Source organism: Diabrotica undecimpunctata, chromosome 1, assembly GCF_040954645.1.
Source record: "Diabrotica undecimpunctata isolate CICGRU chromosome 1, icDiaUnde3, whole genome shotgun sequence".
NCBI lineage: Eukaryota > Metazoa > Arthropoda > Insecta > Coleoptera > Chrysomelidae > Diabrotica > Diabrotica undecimpunctata.
In genome coordinates, this window is record NC_092803.1 from 128,818,144 (window position 1) to 128,841,312 (window position 23,169).

At 33.3% G+C, this 23,169-nt stretch overlaps 1 protein-coding gene across 1 annotated transcript in view; it reads left to right on the top strand.

Annotated features, from left to right (window-relative positions):
* The window catches only part of SPR (G protein-coupled sex peptide receptor), a 1,160,093-nt gene that overhangs the window by 148,843 nt on the left and 988,081 nt on the right, over window positions 1–23,169 (top strand). Inside the window, exon 2 of the mRNA XM_072519558.1 lies at window positions 611–672. The gene's annotated coding sequence lies outside the window, so the exon portion shown is untranslated. The remainder of the gene's footprint in view (window positions 1–610; window positions 673–23,169) is intronic.

Here is a 23,169-nt window from a genome sequence, read left to right on the forward strand (position 1 = left end):
ATGTGTCTGATGGTCCTGAATGATTTCCTGAATAATGTATATGTTAAACAGCAAAGGTGATAATATATTTCCCTGTCGGACTCCACGTTTAATTTTGATATCATTGGATTTTCCTGCCTCTATACGGATAGACGATGTTTGATTTCAGTAAAGATTGCTGACAATTCTTAGATCATAGGTGATTATTTCAATATTTGTTAATATCTCCAGCAGCTTGTCGTGTTTACTGTATCAAACGTTTTATGGTAATCAATAAAGCATGCATAAATATTAAAATTCACATCTCTACATCTATAGTCTATAGATTTTAATTGTAATTAAACCTATATAAACAGAAAATTTAACTTAGATAGGCCACAAGAAAGCAATTTCACAACCATCTTAATATTTTTGCAACAGCTCTTAAAAGTTAGGAAGATATTTTAGATTCAAATTAATTAACGTTAATTAATGTTAACAATATTTTTTACAAATAATTTTAACAAATTTAGTTTCATACAAATTTATATTGTTTATTGTAACTGTGAACGGAGATATCCCCTTATAACTAAACAACAAAATTTTAAATTTTTTTAATGGACTGAATAATGATTATTGTATTTAATTCTAGCTTTCAAGAGGTACGATTGGCTTCGAAAATTGTTCGACACTGCGACCTGAAAATTCTCTTGTGTAAGTGTATATTTTATTCTAGTTACATATTCATATTGTATGTACATATTATTTTACCATTAATACAGTTTGTGGCTTATATCATAGATATTATTATACTACAAAAAAACATTAAAGTTTATTTTACACCTTGAGAAAAAATCAATATAGATTATACATTCCAATTCAATATTATTCCAATAAGAGATAGTAAAATTGATATTTCGCAGATAAACTGGTTAGTACAATACTATTTGTACTGTATATTATATGAGCAAATTTCTCACACTATAATCAATATATCCTTTAATCCTCTTGTTATTAGCAGCGCGGTTAGAGCACTTTTGCGCCGATTTAGCAAATGCCATGACCAGAACTTCCTTAAAGTTTTAAATGCATGTCACAGACATACATATACTTCGAGTGTTAAATTGACACAATTAAATGTATACAAATATAACAATCAACGTGTGTATTTTGTAGTTTTATTAAAAATTAAATTAACTTCTACCGAATATAAATAACATTTTAGTATTTCAATTATAAAGTTTTTGATTTTGTTGGGTTTCATTAAAAAAGTTTATAACTAAGTTAATCAAGATAAAACAGATATTATTTTAAAATTCTGAACTTAATGCCCCTTAGGGGCGTACGTGGTAAATATTGTAAATGATTTTTTAGATCTTTTTCTTCTTGATGTGCCTACCCGTTACGAATGTTGGCGATCATCATGGCAATCTTTATCTTATTTGCAGAAGGACGGAAAATCTGCTCAAATGTTATATTGAACCATATTCTGAGGTTTTTTTACCAAGATGTTCTTCTTCTTCCTGGACCTCGTTTTCCAAATATTTTTCTTTGCAGGATGGCTTGAAGGAGAGCATATCTGGATTCATTTCGCATAATATGTCCTAAGAACTGTAACTTTTGAGATTTTATGGTTATTGGTACCTCTCGGTTCTTATTTGTTCTTCTGAGGAGCTCCTCATTTGTGACTTGGTTAGTCCACGGGATCTTAAGCAATCTCCGATATAGCCACATCTCAAATGCTTCCAGTTTTCTGCACATATCTTCGTTCAAGGTCCACGATTCAACATCATAAAAAAGGACAGAGAAGACGTAGCATCGCAGCATTCTTCTTTTGTATCAAGAGAGAGGTTGTGACTCTTGAAGAAGGCCCCCATCCAATTGAAGGTGGATTTAGCTTTTCCGATGCGTGCTCTAATCTCCTGGTTGTTGGTCGATTTTTCATTTATTATGGTGCCTAGGTAGTTGTAGTGCGTCACTCTTTCTACAGGGGATTGGTTGACATAGAGTTGACCTTCGGTTATTCTTTTCTTTCTAATTATCATAAGCTTTGTCTTCTTAACGTTTATATTGAGTCCATATTGTTGACTGTAATACGTGATTTTGTTCATAAGAACTTGTAGGTCTTCTAAGTTGTCCGCAAATACTATGGTGTCATCTGCATATCTGATATTGTTAAGCCGGTAACCATTTACTAGAATACCTATTTCAGTTTCGTGCAAAGCTTCGAAAAATATTCTTTCAGAGTACAGATTGAAGATAAGAGGAGACAAAATACAGCCTTGCCTCATCTCTGAGATTCCAGTAAAGATTTCTAATTATTTTTAGATTGTGGTTATTAATTCCTGTTTCTTTTAGTATTTGCATCATCTTGGCGTACTGTACTCGATCAAATGCTTTCTCACAATAAACCAGACATGCGTATACGTCGCAGTTGACGTCTCTGCATCTCTGGAATAATACTTGTACTGAGAACAAAGCCTCTCTAGTACCAACAGTATTTGTCTGTCAGCAGATTCTCATATGAATATCTTTAGGAACAATTTTAGAAGATAACTCGTGAGGCTTATAGTACGGTAATCTTCGCATTTTTTGGCTCCTGGTTTTTTGGAAGTGCAATAAACTCAGATTTCAGCCATTCTGTTGATATTTCTCCAGAGTTGTATATGTTGTTGAATATCTTTGTGATTATTGCTATTGATTCGTTTTCCATTAGTTTAAGTAGTTCTGCTTGTATATTATCAAGGCCTGCCGCTTTGCCATCCTTTAACTGTGTTATTACGGAATAAACTTCCTGTTGTAATATTTTTGGTCCATCATTTACCTCTTCTTCTAGCTCAAAAGTGTTATCTCTTTGGTCTTCATATAGTTTTTCTAGATATTCTTTCCACGGTCTTATTTTACTCTGTTGGTCCAAGATGATGTTTCCGTCAGAATCAATTATATTTCCTTTCTGCCTTCGTCTTAGTCGGATAAATATGAGAATTTTGTTGCTTGGACAAATTTTATAGTCTAAGATCTGCTGTAAGTATTATTTTAAAAAAACGTTGATAATACATAACGATGCCTCAAGTTTTGTCTTCTTATTTTTCTAGTTTATTAATCTGGTCTATATAAGCATGTCCATTCGCTTGATAGGGATCTATTCAGAAGTAACACCGAGCCGCAAAACCTTTTCTTTTGCCCTACTGTTCATACATAGCAATCCGACACACCTGTATATTTCAGTCAAAACTACTATGATAGCCTTTTTGTTTTCTAGCCAGGCCCTGAACCACCGTCCGCTAGACCATTCACAGTGAAGTAAATGAGATTCAGCTGCTTGGTCTGCTTGGCTATTTGACCGACAGTTGTTTCTTATTGCAAATAATAACGATAGAGGTCGCTGCCGAATTCGTCAAACTTTACAACTGTATTTGTAACAAAAATTGTAAAGATAGGATTTTGTGGTAAGCACCAAGTTAACAAGAATAGGGGGTTGGCGGATGTAGTGGCCAATGTAACACAAATAAGACAGATGTGCTCACAATACAAGATGGTGAGGCTTAATACAGCCTAGCTAGTAGGCTATGCCAGAGGATGACCAATTAAACTCAAGAAAGATTCGGCCAATTTGTATGCTCCTAAAAGACAGTTATCTAAAAATAAATATGAAAAACTAATAGAATCAATAATAAGTAAGCAAGAAAAAAATACTAAAATAAGGAACGAACTAAAAAGAAAATTATGGGCTCCAGGGAAGTATCAAGGTTATTTCTTAAAGTAAATTAGAGTGCTGTAATAGTTGCTTTAATCAATTTATAAAAATAAGATGAAAAAATGATACTAATAAAACATATATTGCTTACAAGATGTTATAGAAAGTACAGCTTGTTATTGAAAATATACAATTTACAAATAACTTAACCTATATTATCCTTCACCTATTATGCAGAGTTTGTAGAATACCTCACTAGAAAATAAAACAATTACCCTGTCAACTAATATGTTTACCCTAATACTAAATTGAATAATAAGAAAAGTACATACTATTTATTTAAAAAAAGGTAATTTACTCGCGTACTAAGTTAGCTTACCGAGTCTTACTTTAAGAGTATTTCTGCACTTCGGCTTTCAAATAAAATATCTAAGGAAGTTAAGTTAAGTTGACATTATCCTGTCGAGATAAATGCCAAAGGTCTATCTATTTGTTAGGTAAAAAGAAAAAAATTAATAACTCTCTAGTTATATGTGTACACAAATACTTGACAATCGAGATATTACATGGGGTAGTACAGCAACTATTTATAAATAGTTAAATGTAATGTAAATAGATTAGATAAATTAGATGTATATGCATGTTTTATTGAATATCGAAAAGCATTTGACTGCGTTATCCATCAAAAGATGATCGAAATTCTGAGAACAACTGGAGTTGACGAACAAGACTTGCGAATTATCTCAGAACTGTACTGGCACCAAACGGCAACAATTTAAATAGAGCACAACATCCAAAGATATACAAATCCGACGAGGAGTAAGACAGGGTTGTGTCTTATCATTGCTACTTTTAATTTGTATTCGGAGTCTATATTCAGAGAAGCATTAGACGAGGTCCAATTCGGAATTAAGATTAATGGAATAAGCATAGACAACATCTGATATGCTGATGATACCGTCTTAATAGCAAGCAAGGCACAAAAACTACAAAATATAATATATGCGGTAGTTCACCACAGCGAAATGTTTGGTTTACATCTAAACGTTTCCAAAATTAAAACTTTAGTATTTTCAAAGACACCAATAAACGTACATGTGTATGCCAAGGGTCAAATAATAGAACAGGTAAATTCCATAAAATATTTAGAAGCAAATATCAATAGTCAGTGTAATTCAAAAAAAGAAATCCTATCACAAATCGAACAAGCAAGGAAAGCATTCATAAGCATGAAAATGTTTTTTACAAGATCAGGCTTTAGACTGCAGCTTAGAATCCGAACGATCAGATGTTACGTTTTTCTGTCTTACTGTATGGCTGTGAAAGTTGGACAATGTACTCTGAAATAGAAAAAAGAATAGATGCCTTTAAGATGTATATATACACACGAATGTTGAGAATTCCATGGGTACAAAGATTTACTAATGTTAAGGTACTTCGTCGCATGTGTAAAAAAAAGAATTACTAAGAATAAACAAAGAGAGGAAAATGCAATACTTGGGTCATGTGTTGACAGGCGAAAGATACGAATTACTACATGTTATACTAGAAGGAGAAGTACAGGGCAAAAGATCAGTAGGAAGACGCCAGAACTCGTGGCTGAAAGACCTGATGCGATGGTTCGACCGCTCATCCGCAGAAATCTTTCGCGCAGCAGTTTCCAAAACTACAATTGCCATTTGGATCGCCAACCTTCAAAATGAGACGGCGCCATGGGAAGAAGAAAGTAAATAATTATTAGGTGTAATTAGTTAATTATTATTAAAAAGAATATTATTGCCTTTAAGGATAAGTTAGTTACCAAAATTTCAAATATAAAAACTTATCAAAAATAAAGAGTAATATTTCCCAAACAAATAATCTGGTTGAAGTGCAACGACCGATTTCAAGCCTCTGGTATGTACGGCATTGGAGGAGTTAAACTATTCCAATCTTAACTATTGAATTGAATCCCAAAATCCTTGTGAATGAAAACCCAAAAAAGATAAACCTATAAAACTGAATTTTTTAGTCTCCTAGATTTTAGTCACCTGTGACTTCTAATCTTTTCATGTGACTTTAGACTTCCAGTCTGTAGATATTATTGATATTGTGAGATGGCTAAAATAATATAGTTCGGATTATTTTCTGTTTTTGTTATGGATGAAAGAAAAGAGTAAGAAAATGAAAAACCCCAAGATTTTTAAACTTGTATTAAGTTAAAGGTTTAGACAAAAAATTAATTTAGTCAAATAAAAACGTTAATGGTTTGTTAAATTTGCTGAGACCTTAAATAAATTTAAACACGTATCTGAGTTTCGGCATGAAACATATAAATTCAATGAATAGGAAACTAATAGATTTTCGATGAAAAGAGCAAAAAGCATGATATAATAAAACATTTTAATTTTCAGGTGTTGTATGGATTTTATGTTAGGAGATTAGGAGATTTATATAAGGAGATTTCAAACTGGCTGCTTATTAAATATTAAAATTTTGTCTTACTGGTTACGTATGGACTTCACCAAGAAAAAAACCAAACCAAAATACATTCTTTTACTGCTAATAAATATACATGACATAAATGTTCTGCAAACTTAATATATTTTCTTAAATTAAAATAAATTCTTAAAAAACCTTTCGCCACAAAAAGTTAATCTGCCATCCTAGTTTAACTGTCTGCATGAAATCAAGTAGAAGTGAAGTCTCTTTTTCTCATAGGGCAGCTATAAATCTTTCGTTCTAAGCATACCACCCTTTAACATATAATATATGAAATTTAAATTTATTTGTTAATTTGGATTGTCTAATTATTAAAGATTATAAAACACTATTGATTTTTAAATTATATTTAGAAAGTGACAAACGTTACATATTCTATGCAATTTTCACCCAATAGATTGTGTGAGAACTGGTTGGCTGTCGAATGGCATCCGATCCAATGCTATTTTGAACATGTTTTTAAAATGTTTTCTGATGAAGAAACATTTGTAATTCTTAAACAATGGTTGTCTTCACTGTTGAATTGTGAGCACAGCGATTATCAACCTCCGCATCTGAATTCTCTGAATAAAATAAATTTGCAAAAAATTTATGATCTGCATGTGGTAGTGGTAACAGTGTCCCCAGTAAGTGATAAATTTGTGCTTGTGTTTGTAATTTTTAATGATTTTTTTTATTAAGTAAACCGCGTCAACCATGCACGGTTATTGGCGGGGAAGAGTTGTACATAAAATCAGATGGTTGCTTATAACAACTAATTACAATTGAGAACTTAAGTCTATTTTTATATTAGATTGTACAATTTAGTTACTTTTAGAAACTTAGTCACTTTATCACATTTACTATAGTTCAGAGCACTTTTCAGATCACTTGGTAAATCACTTTGAAGTCGTTCGAGGTGATAGAGTGGGCAACTAACAATAATGTGTTCGATTGTCAGAGGAATATCACAAACAGCACAGTTTTTGTTGTTCTTTCTTTATTAGGTACTGGTGGGTTAACCTGATATGTCCTATTCTCAAGCGGTGTTGTAGACTTGATCTCGTCCTTTTTCTGGCATTATCCCTTTTGGTGACAAATTTGGGTTGATGCGTTGTAGTTTGTTGTCGTCAAGTTTTTTCCATCTTTCGAGCCATATTCTCATTGAAAATTCTTTGATGGTGTTTTGAATGTCATAATGAGGAATTTCTAGAAGCTCTTTATCTGGTATATTTTTTTTAATTATTGTTGGAAGGAGTATTTTTCTGTGATGCGTCAGTATCTTTAGAGGTGTCATCCTGAATTTTAAAATCTTGGTTTATTTTACTGTATATTATAACTTTATTAGCTAAAACAAAAATTCAAAAGAATTGATACATATTGTATTAATTATAACATGAAATACCATAATATTGTTACCGTGTGTCCGACGGACACTATCTGTCCTACTACGTCAGAGAATATAAGTGTCCGGATGAGGGTTAATTGCTCTTTCGTTGAATATGTAATATATTTCAGTTAGCATAATCTCTCCCAACTTGTGTATATCCTGTGTGTATTCTAGGGCCAGTTCTACTGGGGTGAAAGAACCGTGAACGTCTTCTAATAATGCTAGAAATTGGGTGTAATTTAGTACATGGTGGTGATGCATCCTGGATTATTTGTTTGACTGGTAGTAATAACGACTCAATATTAGTAGTTTCTAAAGGGATTTGTCTAATTTGATAATTTTTTTCTTCTGTTTAACTTGCATTGGTTTTGGTTTCGTGAATTCTGTTGGTATAGTTTTGTAGGAGTGGAGCAAGTTGGGGATGACACTTCCGAGTAAGATCGCTTAGGTTTATTATCTGTATCAGTGCTGACTTGAGCATCCATTTCTTTCCGAGATTCGTCATTTACATGTGTAATTTGATTTTGTTTGGAGCTAGTGGATGGTCTTTGTGGAAGAACATTTTCCTCCGTTTGAGGCTTTTGAGTGTTTTGTAGATAAGAGGGATTTGAGGTAAAGTCCGAGGAAACTTGGTGGTATTTGTAACAAGTTAGTTTATCGGAAAAAAAAATTCGGTACGAAATATTTTTAAAATCAATTAGGACGGAGTCGAGTACAGTAAAATTGTCTGTAGGTGCAAAGTAAACTTGCCTTCGAAAACTATATACATGACTGTATTGCGGGTCTTGTATTTTAGCAAGGAAGAAAATTGGAGACAATAATTTAAAACAATATTGATTAAAGTCTGTTCGATTATGTCATGGGGTATAGATAGACATACGTTGGATAAAACTAATCTATTAGCGGGTGTAATTAGTTTACGTGCTTTGATTGTATGTTCTCCAATTTTAACATCACCATGTTCACTTTGAAAATCATATACGACTTGTATGCTTGAAAGGTAGATGCATATTCTTCCGTTTAACATTTTGGATGAGAACAGTATAGTTCCTACTGCAATGTTGTATTCTTCTGTTTTTATTTCATCTACTGCCAGTAAAATTAAAAATAAATCAATAGAAAACAACATAGTGTTTACAAAAGCAGACAAAGGTAACACTACTATTGCTATAGATAAAATAGAATATAATAACAAAACAATAGAATTTTTAAATAATCAAAACATTGAAACGTTACACAAAGATCCAACAGAAAAGTATCAAAAACAAATTAAACTAGCGTTAGAAAATTCAAAAATCAATAGTAAATCCAATAGAACAGAAATACCTCAGTATCATGAACCCACAGCCTCCTATATTATACTCTTTCATTAAACTACACAAACCGGATCACCCAATAAGACCTGTAGTGTCTTTTTATACAGCTCCGTCATATAAACTTTCAAAAAAACTTTTAGAGATTATTTCAGAACACACTAAATTTTCACCTAAATTTACCATAAAAAATACAATAGAACTAGTTAATAACATACAACATTTTCAGTTATCTAACAACTCCAGATTAATTTCATTTGACGTAAAAAATCTTTTTCCTAGTATCCCTCCTACAGAAACTTTTATTCTAGTAAAAAACCTTTTAGACCAAAATAGTACAAATCCAATCATTACATCTGAAATTTTACATCTTCTTGAAGTTTGCATAAACCAGGACTACTTTGAATTTAATAATGAATTATATACAAATAACAGTGCAGGACTTATAATGGGCAATCCTCTAAGCCCATTGCTATCAGATATTTTTATGGATCATCTAGAGACAAAGATTTCAAAACATCCCATATTCAAACAGTTTTTATATTGGTGGAAATACTTAGATGACGTACTGGTATGTTTCACAGGAACTAACAGGCAACTCAACCAATTTTTATCGTATATTAATTCTCTTCATAGTCATATTGAATTTACAATAGAAACAGAACAAAATCAATCCATAAATTTTTTAGATTTAAAAATTATCAGACTTAAAAACAAACATGACTTCTTCATATTTCATAAACCTACCCATACTGACACGACTATTCACAATTTATCATCCCATCCCACACAACATAAACTAGCAGCCTATCATAGTATGTTACATAGATTAACAGCAATTCCTATGTCAAAATACAATTTTGAGACAGAATTAAATATCATTAAGCAAATAGCAGTAAACAATGGATACAACGAACAAACAATTAATAAAATGTTAAATCAAAAACTACACAAGAAAGCCCTGCACTTAGTATTTCCACCACCAGAGAAAAAACCCAGTACCTTCTGCTCGATCACATATACAGGCAAAATATCAACAAAAATAGCCAAACACATAAAAAAGAAAGGAATAACACCAACTTTCAGAACAAATACCAACCTAGGCAAATATATTAAAAACAACAAGAGCCAACATAAAAAACACTTACACAGTGGTGTGTACAAACTTAAATGTGGCGACTGCCCAAAAAATTACATTGGTCAAACAGGTAGAAATTTTAATAAACGAATAGCAGAACATAAAAGGGCTTTCAATAATAGAAAAACAGATTCTACATACGCACTTCACCTTCTAGATCATAATCATTCTTTTAATGACGAATTTAAAATTCTACACATTCAAAATAAAGGCCTTAAGCTATCTTTGTTAGAATCTATAGAAATCAACAAATTAAAAAACACAGATATAATTCTGAATGACCAGCTTGAGACAAACAGTTCTCCCCTCCTCAACCTATTTCATTAGAGACTATAAAGTGTAAACCCATGCCAAAAACAGATCACTTGAGAAAGGCAATCAGCCGAAACAGCTGTAGTGATAAGAATTTAAAATAAATTTTGTGGAAGTTTTGAAAACAAAGTTTTCAGTGTTTTATTGTTACATTAAATGAATTTCCATCAAGTAACGGTCGAATCCATCAATTATTTATTTAAATTATTTGTCTTTAAAATGTACAAGAAACGTTTTATAGGCAAAAAAATAGTTTTTTCAATATTTATGATTGTTAAAATAAGCAAAGCGAAACTAGCTGTACATATTCATGAAATTTTCATCAACTGCCCTCATATACCTTTTAGAAGATTTAGATACCTTTATAAGATTTTTTAGCTTTTTTTCTCCACTGGGGTACAAGCACCGCAACAAACAATATAGCAACCAATAGATGCGTTCTAAAATTGATGGTTTTCTTACGAATGTTTTCAAATCTTAATTATTTATTTGAGTTTGTATATTGGCTATATCTAACGTTAATTGATTTTATGTACTTACATAAAATTTATATTTTTTTCTGCCCCCCTATAGTTACGCCACTGGAGATAATTAAACATGCGAAATCTGCCCGCGAATAGGACTAAGATGAGCATTTTTAGTAGTCTGTGAGACACACTAAAATCAGGTCTACCCATATATCCTGAACGAAAAGTTTTCACTATACCTACAACAAATTTTACGAAAAATCACCTAACATTTTTTATGTATATTATGAACATGGTATATTGCCCGTATAGTTATATCATATTCAGCTTTATTTTATAAAAATATTCCCTTATTCAAATTTTTACGATCCCAAAGGTATTTAAAACATAAAAAACGATTTCTTTTCGCTCAACTCTGAGCCCCTCACTGGGGACGAAGCACACAAAATGTACAAATATAAATCTAATTTCATCCCCTGAAGAGTGTTGATATCTGAACATATTTCGTCCAAGCCCTATCACACAAAAAATATTTTCTTATATCTATCAAAGCTGGCCAGGCATTATGTTGATGGCGCGGACAATAGGATTTCTATATTGAGGAAGTTTCAATATCGGTCTATTGGGAAAAATGAAAATGATGAGGAGGTTTATCTTGACACAAGAGGCAGCCGAACAATTTGCTCTTTTCGAAAATTGGTATCGGATAGATTTAACTTTTTGTTCTAGATTTGAATATATAAGGATTGTTGGAAAATTTCAATAATTTTAGATTAAGCGTGGAAGTAATTGTATTATTAATGTATATTTAAACGTTTATGTTTCTTGTTATTACGTTTGTTTAATATATGGATTATTACAGAAATAATGTAAATAACAATACAGAGAAGTTCCTAATCTTTAATTATAATTTTTTTAACTTTTATAAAAATAGAATTATTTTTCCAATTTTAGATAAATAATTTCCAATTTAGACAAATATGTTCCAATTCAGAGATATTAAGATAGATACATTTACTGTCGAAGTTGGCACGTCTTAGAACGATCTGTTATGCAGCTATCTTCTTGTAGTAAACGGAAATAAGTAAAAAATACCCTATTGTTGACTGTGACAAATCCAAACGTTTAAAAATTTTTGGCGTCTTTTTTTAATCAATAACAAATTAGTGTAGAAAAATACCAATATTTAGATGTTTTGCTTACCACTAAAAAGCTTAATATTTAAGGTAAAATTACAAAACTTTATCTTTTAAAACATAAAAAAAGCGTTAAAATGGCGATTGCTGAGAGTTCTAAAATTAATTGGTTGCTTTCAAAACTGTAAAATAAGACAAAATTGTTAGTTATTTATAGCTATTGTAAAAATCAATCTGGATATCTATTATTGCACGCTAACTTGGTAATTGTAGTTCTTAACAAACCCTTAAAATTTTAGACCGATCCATTAATTTGATTAAAAGTTAATTCTATTTGTTTATCCCAGAGACTTTATTTTGCAATAACATTAAAAAATAATGAAGATGCGGTAATTCAATGCATAACAAATGAAAATTTAAGAGTAAAACTATCAGTTTTGTGAACTGTCTCTTTTCTACAACATAAGTAGCGAGTCAAAGGTTGGAACTGGCTGAACATGAAGACTTGGATTGAAGAATCTTTCGTCAAAACCATTTCTAAGTCAAAATGTTAGTAAATAATATTTAAGGATTTTAAAGCATTTTATTTTATGTACAGTTAAAAAAATAGTTTATTCGTTATTTTTCTACTATATACAAAGTTTTACGTAGTACTCCAGTCGTCAGAGACGAAAATGCCACTGAACCTCTAAAAATTATACAAACAAGCTGAATTGTGTTCAGAGTATTTATTTTAGGATACTAAAAAGATGTAAAAGAGTTTACTACCTTTACCCCCGGGCTTTCCACTAAAACCCCCTCTAAAGAGAAATAAAAACGCAAAAAAATAGAATTACCAAAAACCTGTACGCCGTAGAAAAAAATGTTTTAAATAAAAAATGTAGCTAAGGTAATTTTTAACAAAAATGTTTTTAAATATTTTTGTGTAGAATAATCCGTCCTCTTAGAAACAACGCTTGAAGCGACTGTCGATTTTGCAAATCAGTTATGCGCGCGAAATCAATGTTCAATAAAATATCTTTTCATACAAGTATCTATCAACAAAAATTAAAATGCGTTTTAAAGGTAGAGTTTATCCTTCGTAGGTATGCAGTTTTTATATTTTGCCGCAAATAACTCAGATTTTGTACAGGCGTTAAATAAATAAACGTGCCGTGATTTTTGCCATTTTTTGTGATTCTCACGAGATCAATACAATCTATCCATTTCATTGACTAGCCACTATAAAGTTTCAATAACTAGAGCCTAACCTTTAAAACCTATAGCATAAAATTTTAGTTTTGAGTTTTGGCAATAAATGTGAGGCATTTGAAATATGCTTAAAAAACGCTGGATTTAAACTTTTACACAACAAGCGATCTAAAACATTTAAAACTTTTTTTTAATTACACTAGTACGTTTTCCAAAAGAACAAAATTGCTACAATAAACCGTCAATACAAAGAATTGCTACAAAAAACCGTCTTCTTAAATGTATTTCCCGTAACCTGTGATTGTTTGTAATGTAAAATATTAAATTCTGTGTTTTTTATTCGTATTCCTCATATTTGTTACCACAACTTAAAATTAAAATTTTATGTCATAGGTCATTAAAATCATGAGACTGATCCCTAAAAATGGAAATTTTACTACAACTGGTCAATGAAAGTGATTAGTTTTATTAATCGAACGAGAATCGCGCCACGGTAATTTATTTAACACCTTTATAAAAACTAACTTTATTCTCGGCAAAATACAAAAACCAGCTGCACTCTTTGCCTTTAAAGCGCATCTTGATTTTTGTTGATGGGATATTTGGATCAAAAGATATCGAATTTTTAACCTCGAACTGATTGATTTTGCGCGCGTAACTGACATGCAAAATCGACGGTAGCTTCAAGTGTTATTTCTAAGAGAACAGTTCATTTTACACAAATAATGCTTATAAACATTTTTGTTTAAAATTGTCCCAGTTACATTTTTTATTTGAAACATTTTTTTCTACTGTAAACCGATTCTTAGTAAATCGATTTTTTTTGCATTTTGGGATGGAGGTTTTAGGGAGAAGCCCGAGAGTAAAAGTGGTAAACTTTTTAGCATCTTTTTTGGCGACCAAAATTTAATGTTCTCGGCAAAACTCAGCTTGTTCGTATGATATTTAACGGTCAACTCTCTGACGACTGTACTATAGTACGCGTGTAAGTTGCAAAGTGACCGAGATTGCACTGTTATGTTTGAGAGATGTAGTATCTGACTTGAGACGTAAATATATAAAGCTTCTTGGGGCGTACTGCACGGCTTAAGATGGGATTAAAGAATGCTTGTATTGCCGCTAAAATCCAATACATTATTGGAATAAAACAAACCGCGAATTTCAACGGCTTTTAAAGAAATTACCGAACTCTCATAATGTGAGTTATTTCATGTCATAATTTTAGCCATAAACCGGTTTTTGTCATTACAAAGAAAATGTATTAATAAAACAACAAAACTGAAAGATTTATTACCTTTCGAATAAAGATTCCAAAAACAATAAAATTAACTGACACACATTTTTTTTGGAAAAATATAATTCTTTAAATTATTCTAATTAATCTTTTACTGTATAATAAAACTGGAAGTCATTATCATTAAAATAAAAGTTTTAATTATTACAAACAAATTAGCTCGGAGTTAAAAAAATAATTTCCTTTTTTATCTAATCGTCTCAGAATAACTTTCTATTTCCTTTATATTTATGTAAAAATTAATAACTGTTTGAATATGAAAAAAAAATTTATGTACAAGCAATAGTTATTAGTTCTTGTAGAGTAGGGATGGCGAGTTAAGTTCCACAGCACTTAGGCTACAATTGTGCATCCTCCCAGGGAGTTGTCACCCTTAGCTCACTGTCCATCCTGCCATTTCTAGGAAGGTGGACTAGTCACCAGAAGACATTTCCCTTATGTGGGCAGGTGTGGGCCATGACTCGCCGAACGCGTACTCTCGTATTAACGATAACTCCGCGCATTCACATAGGACATGCTCTACAGTTTCGTCTTCTCGTTCACACTTCCTACGTAGAGGTGTGTCTGCTAGCCTTAGTGTATGGAGGTGTTTGCTTAGTTGACAATGGCCAGTTAAAAAACCAACTGTCAAGCGTAGGTTTTTCCTACGCAGTACGAAGTACTTCTTTGATGCTGACTCTTCAAGATTTCTTAGTGTTACCCTGGCAAGTCTACATACTTAACTTCTTTCCATCTTTTTATGGTTTGCGTATGGGAGTGACATTTGACAATTACCGCGATTATTGTAGTTGACCAACTAAAAAATCCCCAGGTCCTAAGAGTCTTAGGCCTGCCGCCTTCCTAGCCAATTGGTCAGTAATGCAGTTGCCTTTATTTCTATCGTGTCCTTTAACCCACCTCAGGATGACGGTATTACCATCCGAAGCTTGAGTTAGTGACTCGTGACACTTCATTACTAACCCTGATGTAACACGTGGTCTATTCAAGGTTAGTAGCGCTTGCTTGCTATCTGTGCAGATTATTATAGTTTTTCCTGCTTAACCTTTGTGGGTTATCTCTTTTGCGGCTATGGAGATACCAGCCAGTTCTATCTGAACTACGCTGGCATTTTTACCTATACCCCACTTTATTCCTAGGTTCAGTGATCTGAAGTATATCCCGCATCCTGAGCCTTATTCCATTTTGGAGCTATCGGTGTATATGCAATAGGCATTTGCCACGTTTGTCTCCCTATACTGTCTGGTTTCGATTTTGTAGGGTTTGTTAAAGGCAAACTTAGATTCAATTAAGTCGCAGCCTGCCTGTAGCAGTGGTAGCGCATCCAGCTCTCCCCGCCAGAAACAAGTTCTCAATTGTCCTATTCCTACATCAAGTTTTGCACCAGCTGAGCGCAGTGGCATCATTGTCACCAGCGCCACCTCTTTGACATATATATCTAGAGGCGTAATGTCAATGATCAACTCCATTGCAGCAGTTGATGTTGTTTTCATGGCACCAGTTATATTTGTGCAAGCCATCCGCTGAATATGGTTTAGTTTTGTTAATCGCTGTTGCCTGTAGCACTTTTGGTACCCAAACAATAGCTCGGTAAGTTAGCATTGGTCCAATGACGGCAGTGTATACCCAGCCGATCACTCGGGGCGAAAGGCCCCAGGTGCGTCTGTGCGTCCGACTGTTCGTTGACACTGCTCATAGGCAATATTTGCTCTTTTAGCTCTACCATCTAAGTGTAAGTTCCATGTTTACTTCCTGTCAAGGGTAATACCAAGGTACTCCTCGTCAGAAAAATTTAGATTGTAGTTTAGAATCCTTGGTGGTATTAAGCCTGTGATTCTTCTTCTCCTGGTAAAGAGGACCATCTCTGTTTTCTTAGGATTTATAGATAGTGAGTGTTCCTTGCACTATATTTGTTTTAGTCGGAGAGCAGCTTGTAATCTCTCACATAGTGTGTTCTCAAACTTACCGCTTTGCAGGACAGCAATATGGGCTGCATAGGCTACTGTGTAGAACCCGTTGCTGCTGAGTTGGTCAACTAGGGTATCTAGAACTAAGTTCCAGAGGAGTGGTAATACCACCCCTCCCTGTGGACACCTCCTAACATCTATGAATATACCTAGGGTGGATTCTTTATTGTCCAGCGATCTTTCAATTTTTCCCACCACATCATGCAATGCAGAATCGGTAGATCTTCCCGAAGCATATGCATGCTGATTTGGGTCAAGTGGGTTAGACCAGAACATCTCGTATGTATCTCTCGCATAGCCTTTCCATCGTTTTCAATAGAAAGGATGTTAGGCTAATTGGTCGGAAAGCCTTTGGTAGGGTATAATCCATCCTACCTGGTTTTGATATGAAGACCACACGTACTTCTCTCCACTTCCTAGGAATATATCTCATAGCCAAAGAGGCTCTGAATATTTTCACAAGGTGCGCTAGAAGAATATCCAGTCCCCACCATAGTAGGGTTGGAGAGAGGCCGTCAGGCCCTGGTGATTTAAAAGGGACGAAGAACAATATAGCCCATTTTACTTTTTCCTCAATAATCATTGTTCTGGCGAGATACCAGTCGTATATTCCCGGTATGATTGCTTCTTTCGTCCAGTTTGGTGCTGTTGAGACGCTATAACCGAGGAAGTGTATTTTCGTCAGGACCTCAGCACTTTCGCGAAGGTTAGAAGTTTTCTTTCCATCTTCCTTCGTTAATATGCCGAGAAACCGATGTGGGTCCTTTGAGAGCGTTTTTTGTAACCTAGAACCCTGTGGGAAATCTTTCCTCACAGAAGGTTCTCCAAGCAGCTCTTTGTCTTTGTCAGCAGACTTTCTCAAACTCTCTGAAATTTGATTGATAATAATCACAATACTCTTTAAGTCTGGTGCGTTTTGCTCTGTTAATCTTCTTAAGTTGTTCCAGTTCAGTGCACCACTAAACGTTGGTTTAGTGACTTTCCTAGACCATTATTATTGGACAGGATTTTTTATAAGCAGAGCTTATTTTGTTTTGGATAGATATCGTATACCTTTCCAATTCTGTATTAGTTCCTGGAATTAAAGCCTTTTCATTTCGCAGAGCATCTTCTAAAAGTCGGTTGTAGAGCAGTGATATGAGTACGTCCTTCTAGGGTCACGCGGTTTAATAAAGCTTTTTTTCAGACTAATATTTTAGGTTAGCCAGCGGTGGTTAGACACAGAGGTATCCGATACTTGCCATTTTTTCCTAAGGTTAGCCATGTCATCGCCTCCCTATTTTAAAGACGAACAGGTGTCCTTTAGGATCCTTTTTTATCTCATGGTGGAAGGTGCACCATCTCACAACTGCCTTGTCTGGATTTTTTGCCGTTAACCTCCGCAGTACTCTTTCTGGGTCATCAGAGGTGCTAGTAGCATCCTCCGGGATCCAAAGAGAGGCTTTGGTAAGTTTTGGGAGCTTATCCTGACTGACAACAACCAGTGATGCTGCCTCACACGGTTTGAGATCAGTTGTAACCTCCAGCCATGCAAGCACCCCATCGTCATCACAGACTACTCTGATGATCTCACTTAAGTAAGTCCACGATTTGAACGTGGGTGCTTTTACCTAGCTGCTGGAGGTGGACAAGATTGCTCTTTCCAATTCCTCGATCAGGCTGCGTTTAATAAGGTTTGCCCGGTCGGCAGTGATCTTTCTATACGGGTTTACCTTATCTATAATAGCGACGTTAAGATGTCTTAAGGCTGCTTCCGCGGAGCTTTGGGAATGCGTAGCGGTGTTTCCACCACTGCGTCACTTCTTATGCTTCCGCGGCGTGCCCTACGTGGAGGTACTTGGGCAAAGGCGCTTTACACCGGGGGCTGTTGGTCCGTGTCATCTTTTGGAGGTAAATCCGTTGTCAGCTTCCGATGTAGGCACCTTCACCATAGTTTTGGGAGGGGCTGGAGAGAGATGAGCCCGCTGGTGCTTTTCTCATCGCCTCTTTAGCCGTCCTCTTTCTTTTTGCCTCTCCGCCACAAATTCTACGGCGCTTTTTGAGCTACGGCGCTGATTTTCCTGAGGTGTTCCTTGTCCATCCTCCGCTTGGTCCAAAATTTGAGGTGAATATTGCTGTACAATCTTAGCTCGGCTTCAAGTTGAGGTGAACGTTTTGGTCCAGCCTCCCGTTGGACCGAAATTGGAGGTGAACATTGCTGTTTATCCTCAACTGCGGCTTCAGACTGAGGTGAACGTTTTGGTTCAGCCTCGGAATTTGGTTTGGATTTTTTGTTTATTTGTACATTCATGTTGTTACCACGAGTAACTACAAAAAGGTTAATCACCCCTGACAGAGCTCCGCATTACTAGGGGAAGGCTTTATACAATGGGGTTTATCTGTCTGGTTATCCAAGAAGATCGTTCACGACCACATAAAAACCTGTGGCCATACAGCCATCGGCACGATTACCTCACACCTTAGCTTCGGTAGGCTGCTTCTTGGTCGCTGAAGCAGTTCATCTATTTCTAGTCTTTCGAATACCTGGGAGAGATTCTAAGATACCCCAAAAAGTTATGGGGTGACAGGAACTGTTATAGCGTGGTCGTTTCACATCTTTTTAGTTATTAGTTAAAAGTTATTCTAAATGTTTCTAATTAAAAGTTACCGTAATTTTTCAGAACGGTTTTGCGTTGTAAAAAAATTTAATATTTACGTTTTTGATACATATTGTTACATCGATACATATTGATAGTTATAGCAAACATTATAGCAAAAAAGAGTCTCTGGGATAAACAAATAAAATCGCTTTTAAACTAATTAAAGGATTGATTTCAAATTTCGAGGGTTTGTTAAGGACAACAATACACAACTTTGAGTGCAATAACAAACATCTAGGTAGATTTTTTACAATGGTTATAAACAATTACCGATTTTACCTTATTTTGCAATTTTAGATGCGACAATTAAATTTTACAACTTTAAAAATTCACTATTTTAAAGCTTTTTTATGTGTTAAAAGACAACGTTTTGTATTTTTACCTTAAATATTGAGCTTTTTAATTGTAAGCAAAAAATCGAAAAGATGCCATTTTTACACTAAATTGTTAATAAATAAAAAATGACGCCGAAATTTGTGCATAAAATGTATATATTCTCTAATGTAGGTCAATAATAAAATTTTCAGATACCTGGATTTGTCATAGTCCCAAGAGAAATCTTATTTCCCCCAGCTATTAACACTACATTGCTCAATGTATCATATATGAAACATACCGAGAATTTACACGTATATTACAGTGAAATAAAATTAAATCCAAACAGCACTATGTAACATATTCGGTATATGCCACTCTATTATATATATAGTATGTACACATTTTATAACCTGGTAACGTCGTCTAATATTTTATAAAACGCGCGAATTATTCAGTTGGAGCTTAACTGTGGTGTTAACGATAATGCTGAATGTTTTCTACAATTATTATTAAATACTAACCATGATTCAGAAAGAAATATCTTTGGCTGTGTCGATTAAAATAAATTCTCTTTTTTATTGAAATACTATTAGGTATAAAATATGGAATTCAAACAGTTTAAAAACGATTTTTCTGTGAAGTGTCTGGCGACCGGTTCTTCTTTACTGACAAAATAAAATGGGTTTTTAAAAGTATTAAATTCTCTTTTTCCGTTGCACTCTACCTCTTGGATAGTTTTCTAAGTATTTATCTGATCAACGTTAGATCCATTGCATACTAAATCCAGTTTGGTTTTCTCTAAGGATAGAAATAGATTCCAACTTCTGCATTTAACACAGTTGAAATATTTATCTAAAAAAGGTTATTACATTACCCGTTAGTATACAGTAAATATATGATATGTTGATCATATACTATAATATATGTTGATATATTATATGTTCATATAAGTATATATAGTATAAGTTCATATAATATATCAACTAATATATGATATACCATGCGGTCCATATGTATGGAATAAATTCATTTTTAGCGTTATTATGTACTATGTGAGAAAAACCTGCAATAGGTCGATTTTTATTCTTAAATTGACAATTTAAAGTATAAAAATATTATGCCCCTCCAGCACCCCCTTTAAGTTGTAAGCACCCCCTCGAAAAGTTTAAATAACAAAGGGGGTCGTATGGCACCTTGCTAGAAAGAAATTTTAGTCCTCTGTTCAGCAATATAAAGTTTTTGCAATCGTTACCGAAAAAACTGATTTTTAAGATGTAAAATTTTGATACTGTCTCTATCGCAAAACTTTGGGTTGAATGAAGATAATAGTCACATAATATTTAGAATCTATTTTTCAATGTACTAAACATTGATTATCTTGTCATGTCTAATAATAAGCAATCTTTTAATGAGTTTTTAGTTGGTTATAATCTGAGAGTCACATCTGAGGCTCCTACAAGAGTTTTCGTAGATAGTAGGTAAAACATCATCTACAAAATTGGATTACATATTGACAAATATCGAACCACATCTTTATAAATCAAATGTGTTCGAGGGTCACTTCAGTGACCATAAAGTATTTTCACTTAGTGTGAATTTGCAAGCCAATAAAGTATCAAAAAAAGATAAAAAACCCATCAGTTACAGGGATATGTCAGATGAAAATATGCGGATGTTTAAAGCAGGGATTTCTTCTACAGTTTTTGATGAAGTTTATTCACAATTGAATGCTGAATATGCCACAAATTCATTTGTTAGCATTTTAGATTACAATCTAAATTTATATTGTCCAATAAAAACACGGTATAAAGCACACAAAACAAATAAGGCTACATGGGTAACAAATGAGGTAAGACACGCTAGTGAAAAACTAAAAAATCTACACTGGATAGCAAAAAATATAGGGAGTCTCGAGTCTCAAGATACCTATAAACAGGCAAAAAAAGAATATAATTCTCTATTAATAAATACTAAAAAAAACTTTCATAGTGACTTAATTAATCAATCTTACAATATACCAAAAACAATTTGGAATTTAGTAAACAGTGAAACTGGTAGGCAAAAGAACAGGTCTGATATTATTCTACATTATGATAATAAAATTATTACCAAGTCTTGTGATATTGCTAATTCGTTTGCCTCATATTTTGCTACAATTACAGAATACAATCTTCAAACTCATTTTGGCACATCGTTACCTTCTTCTTGTACTACCTCAAAAATGTGTAACAAAACATTTTTCTTTTTACCCGTAACTAAAATTGAAATAAAAAATACAATCGATCAACTAAAAAATAAGCCTAGTACTGGTATTGATAACATATCTGTAAAAATAATAAAACTGATAAGTGATCATATATCGATTCCTTTAACCCATTTAGTTAATCTCTCTATAACAACCAGCCAATTTCCATCCATATTTAAAACGGCAAAAGTTATTCCAATCTTCAAAAAGAATGACCCTCATGATATTTCAAATTATAGACCAGTATCTGTCCTTAGCATAATTTCAAAAGTAATAGAGAAGGTTGTATACAACAGAATGTTAAATTTTATAGAAGAATACAATTTATTAACTCCAACCCAACACGGCTTTAGATCAAAAAAGTCAACACTCACGGCTGCATGCAGCTTGTTTGAGCGTATTTATGATGAATTAGATAGTAGAAACCACGTGGCAGGACTATTTTTTGATCTATCACGTGCTTTTGACTGCTCAGACATAACATTTATTCGCAATAAATTATATAACGTTGGTTTTAGAGGGATATTTCTAGAATGGATAATAAATTTCTTAAGTGACAGGAAGAGTGTTGTTAAGATGAAAGAATCAAGCTCAGAACCATACACGACAAATAAAGGAGTACCACAGGGATCCGTGCTGGGACCATTATTATTCCTAATTTTTATTAATGACCTACCAGATCACATAAGGGCACTTATAATATCAATGTTTGCTGATGATACCTCGTTAATAGTCTCTGCACGTACACTAGAGGAATTAAAAATAATAATGAAGACTGTTGTTGACTGCTTTATACGCTGGTGTAATACCAACAGACTAATATTAAACATTGACAAGACGCAAATTATTTATTTTCATTCATACAACTCATCTAAATATGACTATACCTTAACCATCCACGATAGAAACAATATGTTATCTTCCACTCACTCTACAAAGTTTTTGGGTGTATTCATTGATTGTAATCTCAAATGGTCAGAGCAAGTGAATTCAGTGAACATGAAATTGAATAAAGCTTTTTATGCTATATCTAGAATTAAAAACACACTACCCATCTCGGCATTAATGAACGTTTATTATAGCCTTGCTTACAGCCACATGTGCTACAATGTAATTTTGTGGGGGAACTCAGTAGATAGTAACAAAGTGTTCATTAACCAAAAAAAAATTATCCGTAACATTTTTAATTTGGATTATCAACAGTCTTGTAAACCAGTTTTTATTAAACATCAAATTTTAACTTTCTACTGCCTATATATCTATAAATGTTTACTTTATGTCAAAGAGGAAATCAATTCATTTCCAGTAAATTCAGACAATCACTACTACAATACAAGAAGTGCTGAATCTTTGAGTTCCTAAACACAGAACATCCAAATTTCAAAATTGCTTCAGATATATGGGACTGACTTTATACAATCATTTGCCAAAAACTGTGAAAGAAATACCACTTATCTCTAAATTTAAAAAAAATGTTAAAGATTTACTCTTAAGAAAAGCATATTATTCTATAAATGAATATCTTGAGGACAAACTGCAATAGCTTCATATTTTACTTGTAAAAATGTTATTTTATATATTTTATGTTTTGTCAATATTTTTTACACTGTAACTATTGTATTATACACATTAATGTTTTTTATACCA